The 13,099-nt window shown below is 30.0% G+C and overlaps 1 protein-coding gene across 1 annotated transcript in view; it reads left to right on the top strand.

Annotated features, from left to right (window-relative positions):
• The first annotated feature begins 1,316 nt into the window (after positions 1-1,316).
• Positions 1,317-13,099, top strand: part of LOC115883152 (fatty acid synthase) — a 32,652-nt gene continuing 20,869 nt past the window's right edge. Inside the window, exon 1 of the mRNA XM_030901466.1 lies at positions 1,317-1,579. The gene's annotated coding sequence lies outside the window, so the exon portion shown is untranslated. The remainder of the gene's footprint in view (positions 1,580-13,099) is intronic.

Below are 13,099 nucleotides of genomic sequence, written 5' to 3'. Positions count from 1 at the left end.
AGAAAATTTAATCCATACATAAGGAATATTTTGTTGATGTTTGACCATCAAAATCTTAAAAATAAAGAAACTGTCTAAAAATGTGCTACTATACGAATATAGTATGATCCTTTATCTTCTATTTCCTTCTTCATTTGTGTAAAAATACCTAGCCAGTTTTACATAAAAAGTTAATTGCCGAACGCTTATTTTGCTAGTGTTTTCGGACTAGTGAAATAGACTCTTAAACCTACGCACCTGAGTTAGATTTTGAGTTTTCTCTCCAGTAGCGGAACGGTCAAAAAACTAAATGAGCAACAGTCATAGTATTTTAATTAAGTAATAGTATTAATATTAATACTATAAACCCTATCGTAAACTAGCTCATGTCGAAAACCGCCATAATCTTGTCAGGCAATACAGCGATTCGACTAAATATCCCGAATTGAGTGACAGGAACACTACAAATATGTTCAAGTCCTCCGGTGTAGTATACTGCACAACAAGAAATGCACCATATATAATAGGAAATGCAAAACTAAAGGAAAGATCAGTCAATGGCGGCTAATACTGGGGAACAATGCACACCCCGACCCCCTTGTATCAACTCACAATATTTCTCTGCACGCAAGTGTAAGGTTCGCTAAAGGTAGGTTAACTATTCTGCAGCCTCACTTTCCGCCTTTTTTTTGGTCGCTGCTTTTTGTCCTCGCTACTATCCCGGAATTTTCGAAATTTTCCCTAATTTCGCTATAACAATCTGGCAACCCTATCGCTCATAAGCGGGAAACTCAATAAAACACATAAAAATGTGACACATTCTGCAGTAACATCCAGAGAGACTACACTACGGTGGATATATTCAAAAGGAGTCTTCAAGATTTTTCTTTATCAGTGAGTTAAGTGAAAAAAAAATGAATTGGGAACTTATTGAAAAAATGAATTGGAGGCAAAAAATGGGCATATTTAAAACCAGAAATCAAGCACATCAACATACAATCCAAACACTCCTATGCGATCTCTTTACCATCCTCTGGTCCAGAGGATTCTGACCACGCTTCCATCCGCGGTCCACGCGAAAAAACTGGCCAAAAATCACCATTAAACCGACCCAAACTGACCCCAAAAAATCTTCTATTCCCTTCCAACATCCACGGATCCGAGCGAGATAAATCTACTCTCCGTATCACCTGTTCTCATGAAAATATTGGCACAGGCCCGGCATTCACGCCGGGCCCATGCCGCTATCGACCGCCGCGAAATTTTCGACACGAACGGGACACGCCATTGGCCGAGAACTATCGCGCCACCGATGGCCATAAAGTGGCGCGTCGGACGATTCAATCGGCAGTCGCGAATCGCGCCACTGGATTAATAGACGCATTTTGTAGAGGCTGTATTAGTGTTTGTTGTGCTGAAGAAAACGGAAAAAATTGAGGATTTAGTGGCGCGGTGAAAGAAACGACCGGTAAATCGCCGATTTTTCGAACGAAAATCTCGTCTTTTGGCTGTGATAGATTTAACCCGAGCTTGGATATTATTCATTCTTGCTGTGATCAAAACGGATTATATTATTTGCTGGATTTTTTTTCATTAAACGGTAAGGAGTATTTTAAGATTATTTTTTAAAATATAATATATTCAAAAAAATTGTTATATTCTGCTAAAATTAATTTGGCAGTAAAATTATTATATCTATTTAAATTTCGCTGTAAGCATAACGCACTTTTTCATTTATATCTTATTCAGAAAAATTCCAATAAACATTTTTCTTTTAAAATACCTTATTACATTATATTAATAATATATCTACTTGTAAATCCTGTATAAAAAAAGATATGTTATGGTTTGGATCAAATAAATACACAAATATTAGCTTTGTCAATTCATAACAAACGCACAATATAGCAGTGTTTATTTGGGTGCTAGAATATGTGCGAAAAAAAATCATCAATCAAACATTTCTGTTTTAAAACCACCAGTATAATCGAAATTATTTATAGGCAGATCAAAATGAAAATCGATATTTCGATATTGTTAATCAATACAATAATTTAAAATTGAAGTGAAAAAAACAGGCGGTAAAACATCAATTTTCTGATTCTTCGCTGTTTTTTCGAACAAACATCTCGTCATTTGGCTGTTATAGATTAGGATTAGGACAAAAAGGATTATATATTTGCTGGCTTTTTTTGATTAATCGGTAAGAAGTAAAAGACATTATTTTAAATTTTTTTTTTCACACGTCCAAAAGTATTAATTTTTGCGACGTGATTGACTATAATATAAAAAAAGTCATTTTAACGCCTAGGCATAAAAGTAAAGCACTTTTACGCCTAAGCATAAAAGTAAAAAAATATATTATTAAACTCACATAAAGTGTCAAATTCAGCGAGCGTAACCATAGTTTCTCGTTTCTCGATATATAATTACATACAATGTATGGCTTTTAAATCTTTTTATATTATTTGGAACGTTTGAAATTGTCTAAAAAATTATTTGTGGCTTTTGAAAAAAACACATGTTCTATTAGAAGTGAAAAAGATTTGTGCCTAGGCTCGCCTAGTCTGGCAAAAGTCCTAGGCCTTTTGCGCCTAAGGCTAAGTCAAACGTACAGCCTAGACACCAAAAAGTGTCTTTTTTACTCCTAATAAAACAATATACTATTATTTAAACAAAAATGTTATGTTCTGCTAAAATTAATTTGGTAATACAGTTGTTCTATCTAATTGGACAGTAAGCATAACGCACTTTTTCCACTTATTAATTTGATTCAAAACATTTTTCTTTTAAAATACATTAAATTACGTTATATTTATATTAGTTACATATATATCTGCTTGTAAATATTAGCATGGTCAATTCCAAACAAAGACGCACAATATAGGATTATGTAATGTGTACATTTTTACGTTTGGGTGCTAGAATATGCTCGAAAAATATTTAAAGAAACATTGGTGTTTTAAAAATATACAGTAAATAAATATAGTGTTTTAATACCACCATATAATCGAAATTAAATAAAATGGATAAATATTCTTAATCAATACTGATGTCTTTATTAAGCTACATAATACAAAAAAACATTAAATTTAATTAGAAAAATGTATGTATTTTTAAATGTCAACAATTTAAAATTCTCATGTCAGCTTGGATAACAAACTATTGCAAATAATATCGTTGTATATGTTAAGAATATACAATAATGTGTATCTCTATCTCTATAGATATTAGATATCAAATATCTATCTAATAATATCATCAAAATCAACAAAATATTAATAGTTTTTCTTCGATTTTTTTTACTTTAATAATTCAGTAAATAGAGGGTGTTCCTCAATGACATGCTAATATTTACGGAGGTTTGGACCTATTCTAAGAAAAAAACTTCATATAAATATAATGTCCTAAACATTTTAACTTTTTAGATACAGGGTGGTAAAGTTTTCTATTTTTTTTCCAAATATCTCTGATGGTAAATTTGATACACGTCTTACATGCATCAAAATGCTTATTTTGATATACAAAAAAAATGTTTCATTTCTTAATTTCCTGAAATGATTTCCACACAACAGTCACCGCATCATATTTTCAGTGATTTGACCCCGAAAAAAACTGTCTTTAATTTTTTAAGCGAAAACTATGCGCCGGCGAAAAAAATTAAGAGACAAAAAATGTATAGAAATAAATGGAGATTTTGAAAATAATTGTTATTGTAAGAGAAGTCAGTGGTGTACCACTTTTTTCTCCAAAAATATTCAATGTAAAACCCGTATGGACGGCACTGGTTGAAATAAATAAAATTCTTTATACACTAAAAAATGTATTTTGATGCATAGAATACGTGTATCAAGTTTCATAAAGATATCTGTAATAAAATCAGAGTTATTATAAAAAAAGTATCACAAGTTGCCTTGCTGGGGCTAGACACTTCTGAAGTTTTTCTCTTAGAATAGGTCCAAGAATCACGCCCTTAAATATTAGCATGTTAAAGGAACATCCTGTATATTATCGATTGTTTCACTCAACGATATTATAATATTTACAAGATGGATGGGTGCATATTCTTGTAAGATGTATGGCATCTAATATGTTTTTGTTCATTGTCAAGGGCATTTTATTGTATTATGATGATTACTGCTGCATTTGAAAGAAGCCCTACATACGAGTATATGTAGTAGGTATATTACAATATTTTGCTTTCGAAGTAAATGGGTTTAAATTTCTTTATTGTCCTTATTATGTGCAGTCACGCAAAATTACATGTTAGAATACTCATTTTAAAATTGTTTTTTTTGTTCGAAAAATACTTGAAGTTCTTAAATTATATATATTATATCTTATATTATTTAGCTTAAATCATAACAACTTTAATATATATATAATAATTTTAATATGATTTTATTTGGAAAAAGTCTGTTGGGAAAAGTCACCAAGAAATCTAAAATATTCAAAAGTTTCAAATATTCAAGAACGGGTACGTCTCAAAAGTGGCTCACCCATAGACTTAAAATAAAATATAGACAAATATATACACTATTTACATCTCAACGCGGACAAACAACCTTTTTTGTACACATGTTTACTTCTGGGTACAGTCGACCGAGCCTTCCTCATCCAGCCTATGTTGTCACGTCTTTAATATTATCAATATTTTTTTTCTTGTTATAAACATATATTCAGATATTAATACTACAGTTTAATAAAGTAGGTTTTAATATTCCATAGATGTATTAAATAGTCCTTATACTACTAAATTATAAGTCGGATACTGTTTAATAAGGATAAGTTCTTTACAATATGACAACACCGATTAGAGGCGAGGGAGCCTATTCATTCATTTACTACCTTGTAGTACGTGTCGCACGTGTGCGGTAAAGCTTTGTTGCCGCTATCTCCCCGGCTGTATTAACGCATTTTCTTAGCTTGTAGTCCTTAAGTGTTTATTTTATTGACTTTTTCTGTTCAAAAACTATAAAATATGGTTCGCCAGTGCCAAATTTGCAAGAAATTTGACTTAAATAATCCATTTAAGTCTTGAAACGACTTTTGACCGGTAGGCAACTCTCAATTTACCCATTGGCAGTCAGAGGCGTTGTGGTAGAAAGGCGCTTATTTAGATAATATTTTAGTAAAATGTAAAATCTGATTTTTTTCTTTTACATTACATTATTTACTTACTTACATTGTAACAAAATCATAATTATAACCCTGTTAATAATTAATAATGTTTTTATTAAAAATATATTCCGGTTTATTCTAAAATTATCTTCAGAATTTAAAATAACATACAAGAATTTTAAAATGATATCACATTATGAAACAATAATTTTTAATATACCGGGTCGTCTCAAAAGTGGCTCAACCCTATAACTTTTTTTATTTTTTCAGATAAAAAAACAGATTTGTATGTTAGTAGGTATATGACATAAATTAGGATTTATTGACGTATTCAATTGTTTTTGGTCTCTTCCTGTTTCACCGAAATGATTACATCTTTTGATTTTTAAAGGCACCCTCGGTATATTGCTACTTTATTCGATAAAAAATGACACTCTGAATAGAATGACATATCATATGTCAACTTTTGACATTGTCGCTTAAAAACATATCCTATTTTAAATTTCAATCCAGTTTTTTTCAATCCACTAAGTTTTAATCAAGGAGCCTTGGAAAAATAGTTTTGATCGTCTAATAGGTTTCGTGTCTTGTCTAGGCTGGTTAAAAGATGTGCAAATCGTATTTTTAATCATACATATGTCAATTTTTTCAAATGGAACAAGGGTGACTCATTAGCATATTTGGAAAAAGCATTTTTTTATGAATATAATGATACCACACACTTGGTATTTCGAGTCAAATTGTCGCTATGAACCGCGTGTTACAATTACAATTAAACCATATGCGAAAATGTCAAAAGTTGACATATGATATGTCATTCTATTCAGAGTGTCATTTTCTGTCGAATAAAGTAGAAATATACCGAGGGTGCCGTTTAAAAATTAAAAGTTATAGTCATTTCCGGTGAAACAGGAAGTGACCAAAAACAATTGAATGCGTCAATCAATCCTAATTTATTTCATATACTAACATACTAAATCTTATTTTTTATTTGAAAATATAAAAAAATTATGGGGGATGAGCCACTTTTGAGGCGCACCCGGTATAATAAAGACAGTACCGAGTTAAATAAATGTAGTTTTTATTTTATCCACTTCCTATCACCTTCCTTGCTTTAATGGAACAGATTTATGTTTTCTCTAATTTACATAATAAGACATCACTTAACCAGAAAAAAAAATACAACAATCATATTTTTTTTTCTCTCCCTGTCGCCGATTCTATTATATCTGTGGAATAGATCCTGTTTTGATTAATATTAGGGGTTGTAAATGTTTGACTAAAATTAATAATTTATTATTAATTTCAAAAATTACCTAATTTTGATTATAAAATTTCTTCTATAACGTGTATTTTATTATTTTTATCCTTTTTGGACTCTAGATTGTTTTTTCTAAACATTTATTTAAAAAACTTGTCCTAAATCTTAATAAAATATAAAAAAGTTAAATACGATATATTTTTAATTTAATTATAGCTTCATTAAAATAAAAAAATTACCCGGCTATGATACGGAGAGTTCATGTGTACTTGAGAAACGAAAGACAGTGTTGTGTTTCTCGGCAGAGTCGTCAGGGAACGACAGTTACGACAGAGACAACCTATCTATCGCTCGTGTCGCACTCGTTATAACCTAAAACAATAACACAACAATAACAAGACAGTGTCTGACCGCATGTTCCAGCTATTTATGAATGAGATGCTCAGTCTATATTTTATTTTAAGTCTATGGGCTCACCCCTATAACTTTTTTTTATTTTTTTTCATATAAAAAAAACGAGACTTGGTATGTTAGTACAGATTATACAGAATTGATTGACTTATTCATTTGTTTTTGATCACTTCCTGTTTCACCGGAAATTACTACAACTTTTGATTTTTAAATGGCACCCTCGGTATATTTTTACTTTATTCGATGGAAAATGAGACTCTGAATACAATGACATATCATACGTCAACTTTTCACATTTTCGCTTAAAAAAATCTAATTTTAAATTTAAATTTAGAGTGCCATGGCTGTGTTAAAAACACTAATTTTTAATCAAGGAGCCTTGGAAAATGGATTTGATTATCTAATATTTTTCGTGTCTTGTCTTGGCGGGTTAAAAGATGCCCAAATCTTATTTTTAATTATATCACAATTTTTTCAAATGGAACAAGCGTGGCTCATTAGCATATTTGGAAAAAGCATTTTTTTACGAATAATTTGGTACCACACACTTGTTATTTTGAGTCAAACTGTCGTTATGAACCGCATGTTACAATTTCAAATAAACCATATGCGAAAATGTCAAAAGTTGACATATGATATGTCATTCTATTCAGAGTGTCATTTTCTATCGAATAAGGCAAAAAAATACCGAGGGTGTCATTAAAATCAAAAGTTGCAGTCATTTCGGGTGAAACAGGAAGTGACCAAAAACAATTGAACACATCAATCAATCCTAATTTATGTCATATACTAACATACCAAATCTCGTTCTTTTATCTGAAAAAATTAAAAAAAAACTTATAGGGGTAGCCACTTTTGAGACGCATCCGGTAGACAAATTATAAATATTTGAAATCGGGAAGAAAAAGACCATTCAAAAATATTGACTTGTACCCTTGTTTATCTTGTACCAATGAACATATACCTATCTTGCAAATATCGCACCAAATATATCTGAAAACCCTATACCCTATATACATGCATTATATTGATCTATCTATTAATATCATACGATCAAAAAAAACGGCGTCAAAGACGGCTGGGGAAAGACAATTGTGATAATTTTAGCGAGGTCAAGCACTAGACGTCATTTACTTGTCCCGTACTCTTCTTTACTTTTTAATGGCGCTTACTGCCAGTTGGCCTTAAGATGGTTGTAATTTATTTTTATATTGAATAAAAAAATGTTTTCTTTTTGGAAATGTTCTATCCTTTTTTAAGTTTTCTATAATTAGTGTTAATTTTTGACAAGTTTTTCTCAATTTTTAGTAAATGGCGTCTAGAGATTGACATCATCAAAATTATCATCGATTTTCATTCACCAGCCATTTTTGACGCTGTTTTTTCGATCATACGGTATATTGGAATTAATAATGTTAAATACCTTTATCATTTTTTTTTCTTAATAATCAATAGGATTAATTTATTTTCCAAAAATTAATTCTGGCAAATTATAGGAATTATCGAACAATTATCGTCATATTAAAAATGTACATAAATCATTCAATTTGTACCGATTATTATTGAATCATATTTGCATTATTCATTTAATTGTAAATAGTCAATGAACATTCATAATTATATAATAGTTGATAGCGTGCACTCATTACTTGATTTAATTAAAACAAACACAAGTCAAGTGTTATATAGAGCGATACAGAAAAAAATAAAAATATTTACTATTTTAATCTATTCACACTTAATATTCATGAGATAACATAGGACGTATAAGCTATAAATTTTTGGAATAACTGGTCGTCTCCACATATTGAATATTAATTTTTTAAATTGTTAAAAAAAATCGAGAATATAATAATATTCAAAGATTTTACGTCAATTGTACCGATTTTTGTGCTAAAAAAGCGGATTTGTGCGTAAGAATAATCAATAAATTCTAAAAAACTTGTTTGAAAATTTATTCTAATGCCGATTTGGGCTGTGGCGTTTTAAAAAAATCCAAATCACGTCATCATATTCTCTACTTATTGTAAAATAAGTTAATGTAATTTGTTAATGTATATAGGGTGAGCCTTGAATAATATAGGGTGAGTCTTAAATAAGTGCAAATATTTTCGGGGCTGGTAGATCTCGATAAAAGAATTATATCGTCAGTGAAACGTGAAAACCTGCTAACTCCATTTTTACGTTAATAAGTTTTTATACCATTAGAAAGAGAAAAAAATACTCTATAAGTAGGGAAAGCAAAGATATTTTTTCCCATTAATGAAATTTTTTTATTTTAATTCAATAATATCTGCTAACTCCTATAGTGATCTGAAATAGCCACCGAAATACTGCTATCTCCGTAATTTTCGTTACGATCACGCTAAAGCAAACACACAGATTCTTAGTCGTATATTTTTTTAGTACAGTACGTCAATCCAGGGTCGCACTAGGCCAAAGGGGCCTGGGTGGCAATGTAAGGAGGGGCTAGTATGTTTTTTTTGGCGTATTTTTTCGCCTTACGTTTTGGTCAATTTTTTCCTATTATATGCAGGGTGAGTCTTAAATAAGTGCAAATATTTTTAGGGTAGTATATTTCGACCCAAGAAACACGATTATGAGGTTTTTTCCGCGAATTTTTTTTTGAAAATTTGGAATTTAAAAAAAAATTGGATTTTTTTTTAATTTTTAGTTTAAAAACATACTTTGTTTGTAATATGGTAACATAGGTAGTAGAATAAATTTACAAGAACGAAAATCCAATGATTCTCAAAATTATAGCAAAAAATTGGAAATTTTAAAAGTGAAATAACTCGGTTGTTTTGGATTTATTTGAAAAAAAAACGGCATAGAGAAAATATTATGTTTCTTTTATCGAGATTTACCAGCCCTGCACATATTTGCACTTATTTAAGACTCACCCTGTATAGAAATCAGGGAACTACCCTATGCAAGGTAAACCAATGCAATGCAAATTCCATAATGCAATGCAAAAGCAAATATTGTTAAGAATAATAATTATTTTTAATTCTCATTAATTATTAATGAATTAAAAAGGCCCCCCCTAATAGTTATCTATATAATATGGCCAGTCCGATCCTGCGTCGATCCGTTCTGTAAATACGGGGTATTCGTAAAGGGTAAGGGGAAAAACGAAATTCTCTATATACGAGCAATTCATCGGCGTGCTATAAATAGTTTAAATAACATTACTTACTTGTCCAAGAATTTCCATAATACCTAATCAGTTTTATTTTTTTCAACGTATTTTCACGTAAATGATACATAATTTTTATAAAAATTAAAAAAAAATAAGGGGAAAAGTAATAAAAATTTATTAAAATCACGCATTATCTTCCAAGCTCGGTCTACTACCGTTGTATAAAAATTAGGATAAGCATGGAAGGATTCTACCATATCTTCTAAAAATTGTAAGTTTAATTTTTAAATTATTTTCATATTCATTAAGTCCAAAATTCTGCTACTTCAGTTCTTTAAAAATGCCAAAAATTTTAAAATTTTCATTAAAAATTTATTCGTTTTTGGACTGGTATGTTTTGCTTCTAGACCGACGATATTATAAATATATGGTTATGAATATCATATGTTTTAAATTTAATTGATTATTTATAAATCTGTTTGGGTAATATTCATTTCCACTTTCAAAATTTCAAACAATAAAGGTTGCTATCTCCAGAAGTATATGTTTATTTCTTATTTCACAACCAAGACGAATATCTGCTATCTCCCTATTGTGTCGGAAAAAAATGACGTAACACGAAATATAGAGTTTTATTGTTCCCCAGCAAATAAAATTCTTATCTCTTTATCATATTAACGCATCAAAATACTTCCTACATGTGTACATATTTTTTTGTACCGTTTTTTTGCTCTCCTGTAAAATTAGGAATAATGGACTTAGCAGTTTATCACGTTTCACCGACGACGATATTTTCTTTTTACCGTTTTTCAAATAAATCCAAAATAACCGAGTTATTTTATTCTGAAAATTTAAAAAAAAATATTTTTTTTGCTCTTTTATTTTAAACGGAACATCCAGTATATTATTCCGATATTCAATGGGGAATTTATATCTCTTCAAAATACTATTAAGGTTGCCTACCCCTCAAACAGAGATTTTCCTAGATATTTTCATTTATATGACTTAGTGTCAATAGATTTTTATTATTGGATAAAATCTAGGTGGCTGTGATATGTCTGACGTTACTCCACCATAACTGTCTAATTAGTCCCACTTTAACAACTATTTATAGTTATCATTTTGTGCCAGTTAAAACAAAAAAATTCTCAGAAATTTGCCGAAAATGGAAACTTATCCTACATCAGAGAGAATCGATTTGATTCTATTAGTTGGTGAATGCAGTGTGCATTCACCAATTAATAGAATACTTAAATGCTCCTGATTTTATCTAGTCTGGGATTTTTTATAGGGATATGTTAAAGATAGTTTTTACAAAACTTGACCAATTATTGTCGACAACATGAGAGAAATGATTGTAGCTGTTTTTCGAAGTAGAACTCCAAATATGCCCTTTAAAATGAAAAGATCTTTTGAAAAGACACAACCATTTTTTGTAGGTATAGATATGCCGTTACTATTTTTAAAAACATATTAAGTTCAATGTTAAGAGCGTTTTAAAAAAGAAACAAGAACATAGTGAGTACGTTTACTCTTCTGCGATACGCATTTTAGAACATTATTAGCACTAACAATACCATAATAGAGTTTAAACAGACTCCTTTTGTTAGCTATTTTAGATTTTCGTCTGGTAATTTCCTTAGTACGAAATAGATAACTATTCGTTTCGGTTATAGCGTGAAATCATTCGTCAGTGATATAATAATCTACGTCACAAAATATAGGTAAATTATCACACTTCATTGAATACCGTGAATCTTTATCAATTGTAAATAGATATCTGTTTTATACGTATAACTTCGGCCTTTAGATAAACTACTACATATATGGAGCCATCAACAATGATTGAAATAGTTAAAAGTATCATAACCTAGTTTTACTACAAAAAAAAATGTTTGTTAGAGATTAGAAGGTACACAATACAGGGTGCTACAAATTCGAGGTACGGGCATTGGTATCTCGGAAAGCGTAATAGATACAAAGATGGTTAAATTGGGGCAAAGTTGCGCCTAGGGCTGTTCACCAAGATGCCATCAAAAAAGTTTTAAAAATTTCAAGGATTGCTGAGTTTTTTGAAAAAAACGGATTTTTTTGAAAACTAATTTTATTTTTTCCTGTCGTTACTTTTTACAAAATCGAAAAACTAATTGCACATTCTCATAGTCACTTTATTAAGGCTATCTGAAAGTATTTTTAAATTTTGAAATTAGCTGATAATTTGTGAGATACAGAGGCAAACTTAATTTTTTTAAATACAGACCTGCATTTTTTATTTCAGATTTTGAAAGAACTCAGTCTCCTGAGTACAATTATATGCCACACTTTATACTTTATTGCTGTTTTGGGTACAACAAAACTATTTAATTATTATTTAAAAAAAAATCCAGTCCAACTCTGTTTTTTAAATTATTTAGTCCGATTATATTCATCCCAACAATATTGATCAGTGCTAATTAACATTGAATAAGGAAAATTGAGCCAATTGAAAGATTCAAATAAATAATATCCAGATCGACAATTTAAAGATATTATTTTTAACTTTTCTTATTGTGAATTTGAAATTCTTAGTGTACGATCTAATAATTTGCATAATATTCATCGTAGTTATTATGATTAATTTAACTTCTACAAACTAGTTTCTAATACTCTACATAGTCTACATGTTCAAAAAGGTAACCACCCTCCCTATTGCACAAATTTATTTTTCGTTCGATTTTATTTATATTTATTATTAACTTTTGAATAGATCTTCTTCTTATACTTTCGAATGCATTTTGTACTCTTTATTGTAACTGCCTAGATGTGTTGATTTCACTTTTTTGTAAAATTTGGACCTGTCGAATTACTTGATGTCATCAGACGGTCCAGGAACCTCGCTGGCCATTATACGGCTCTACCATCTTCCGAGGAACGGGGGAAATGATTTGATTGTTTATATTACATTTTATTTATATTATTTTATTGCATTTGATTTTCCGTATTCAACCCACGTCACTGTTAACTTTGAAAGCTTATCAATATTGCAACGATGAATATATTAAATATTAAAAAAAAACAGAGCCGGACTTGAAATTAGTTTAAATAAATTGTGTGCAAATTTCCAAAACAAAAAAAAAAATTAAGTGTGGCATATCATTATACTCAGGAGAGCGAGTTCTTTCAAAATCTGAAATAAAAAATGCAGG

Source organism: Sitophilus oryzae, unplaced genomic scaffold (assembly GCF_002938485.1).
Source record: "Sitophilus oryzae breed Bouriz unplaced genomic scaffold, Soryzae_2.0 scaffold_1818_pilon_pilon, whole genome shotgun sequence".
Lineage (NCBI taxonomy): Eukaryota > Metazoa > Arthropoda > Insecta > Coleoptera > Curculionidae > Sitophilus > Sitophilus oryzae.
The sequence above is the reverse complement of the archived record's forward strand: the minus strand, read 5'-3'. Positions and strand labels throughout refer to the sequence as shown.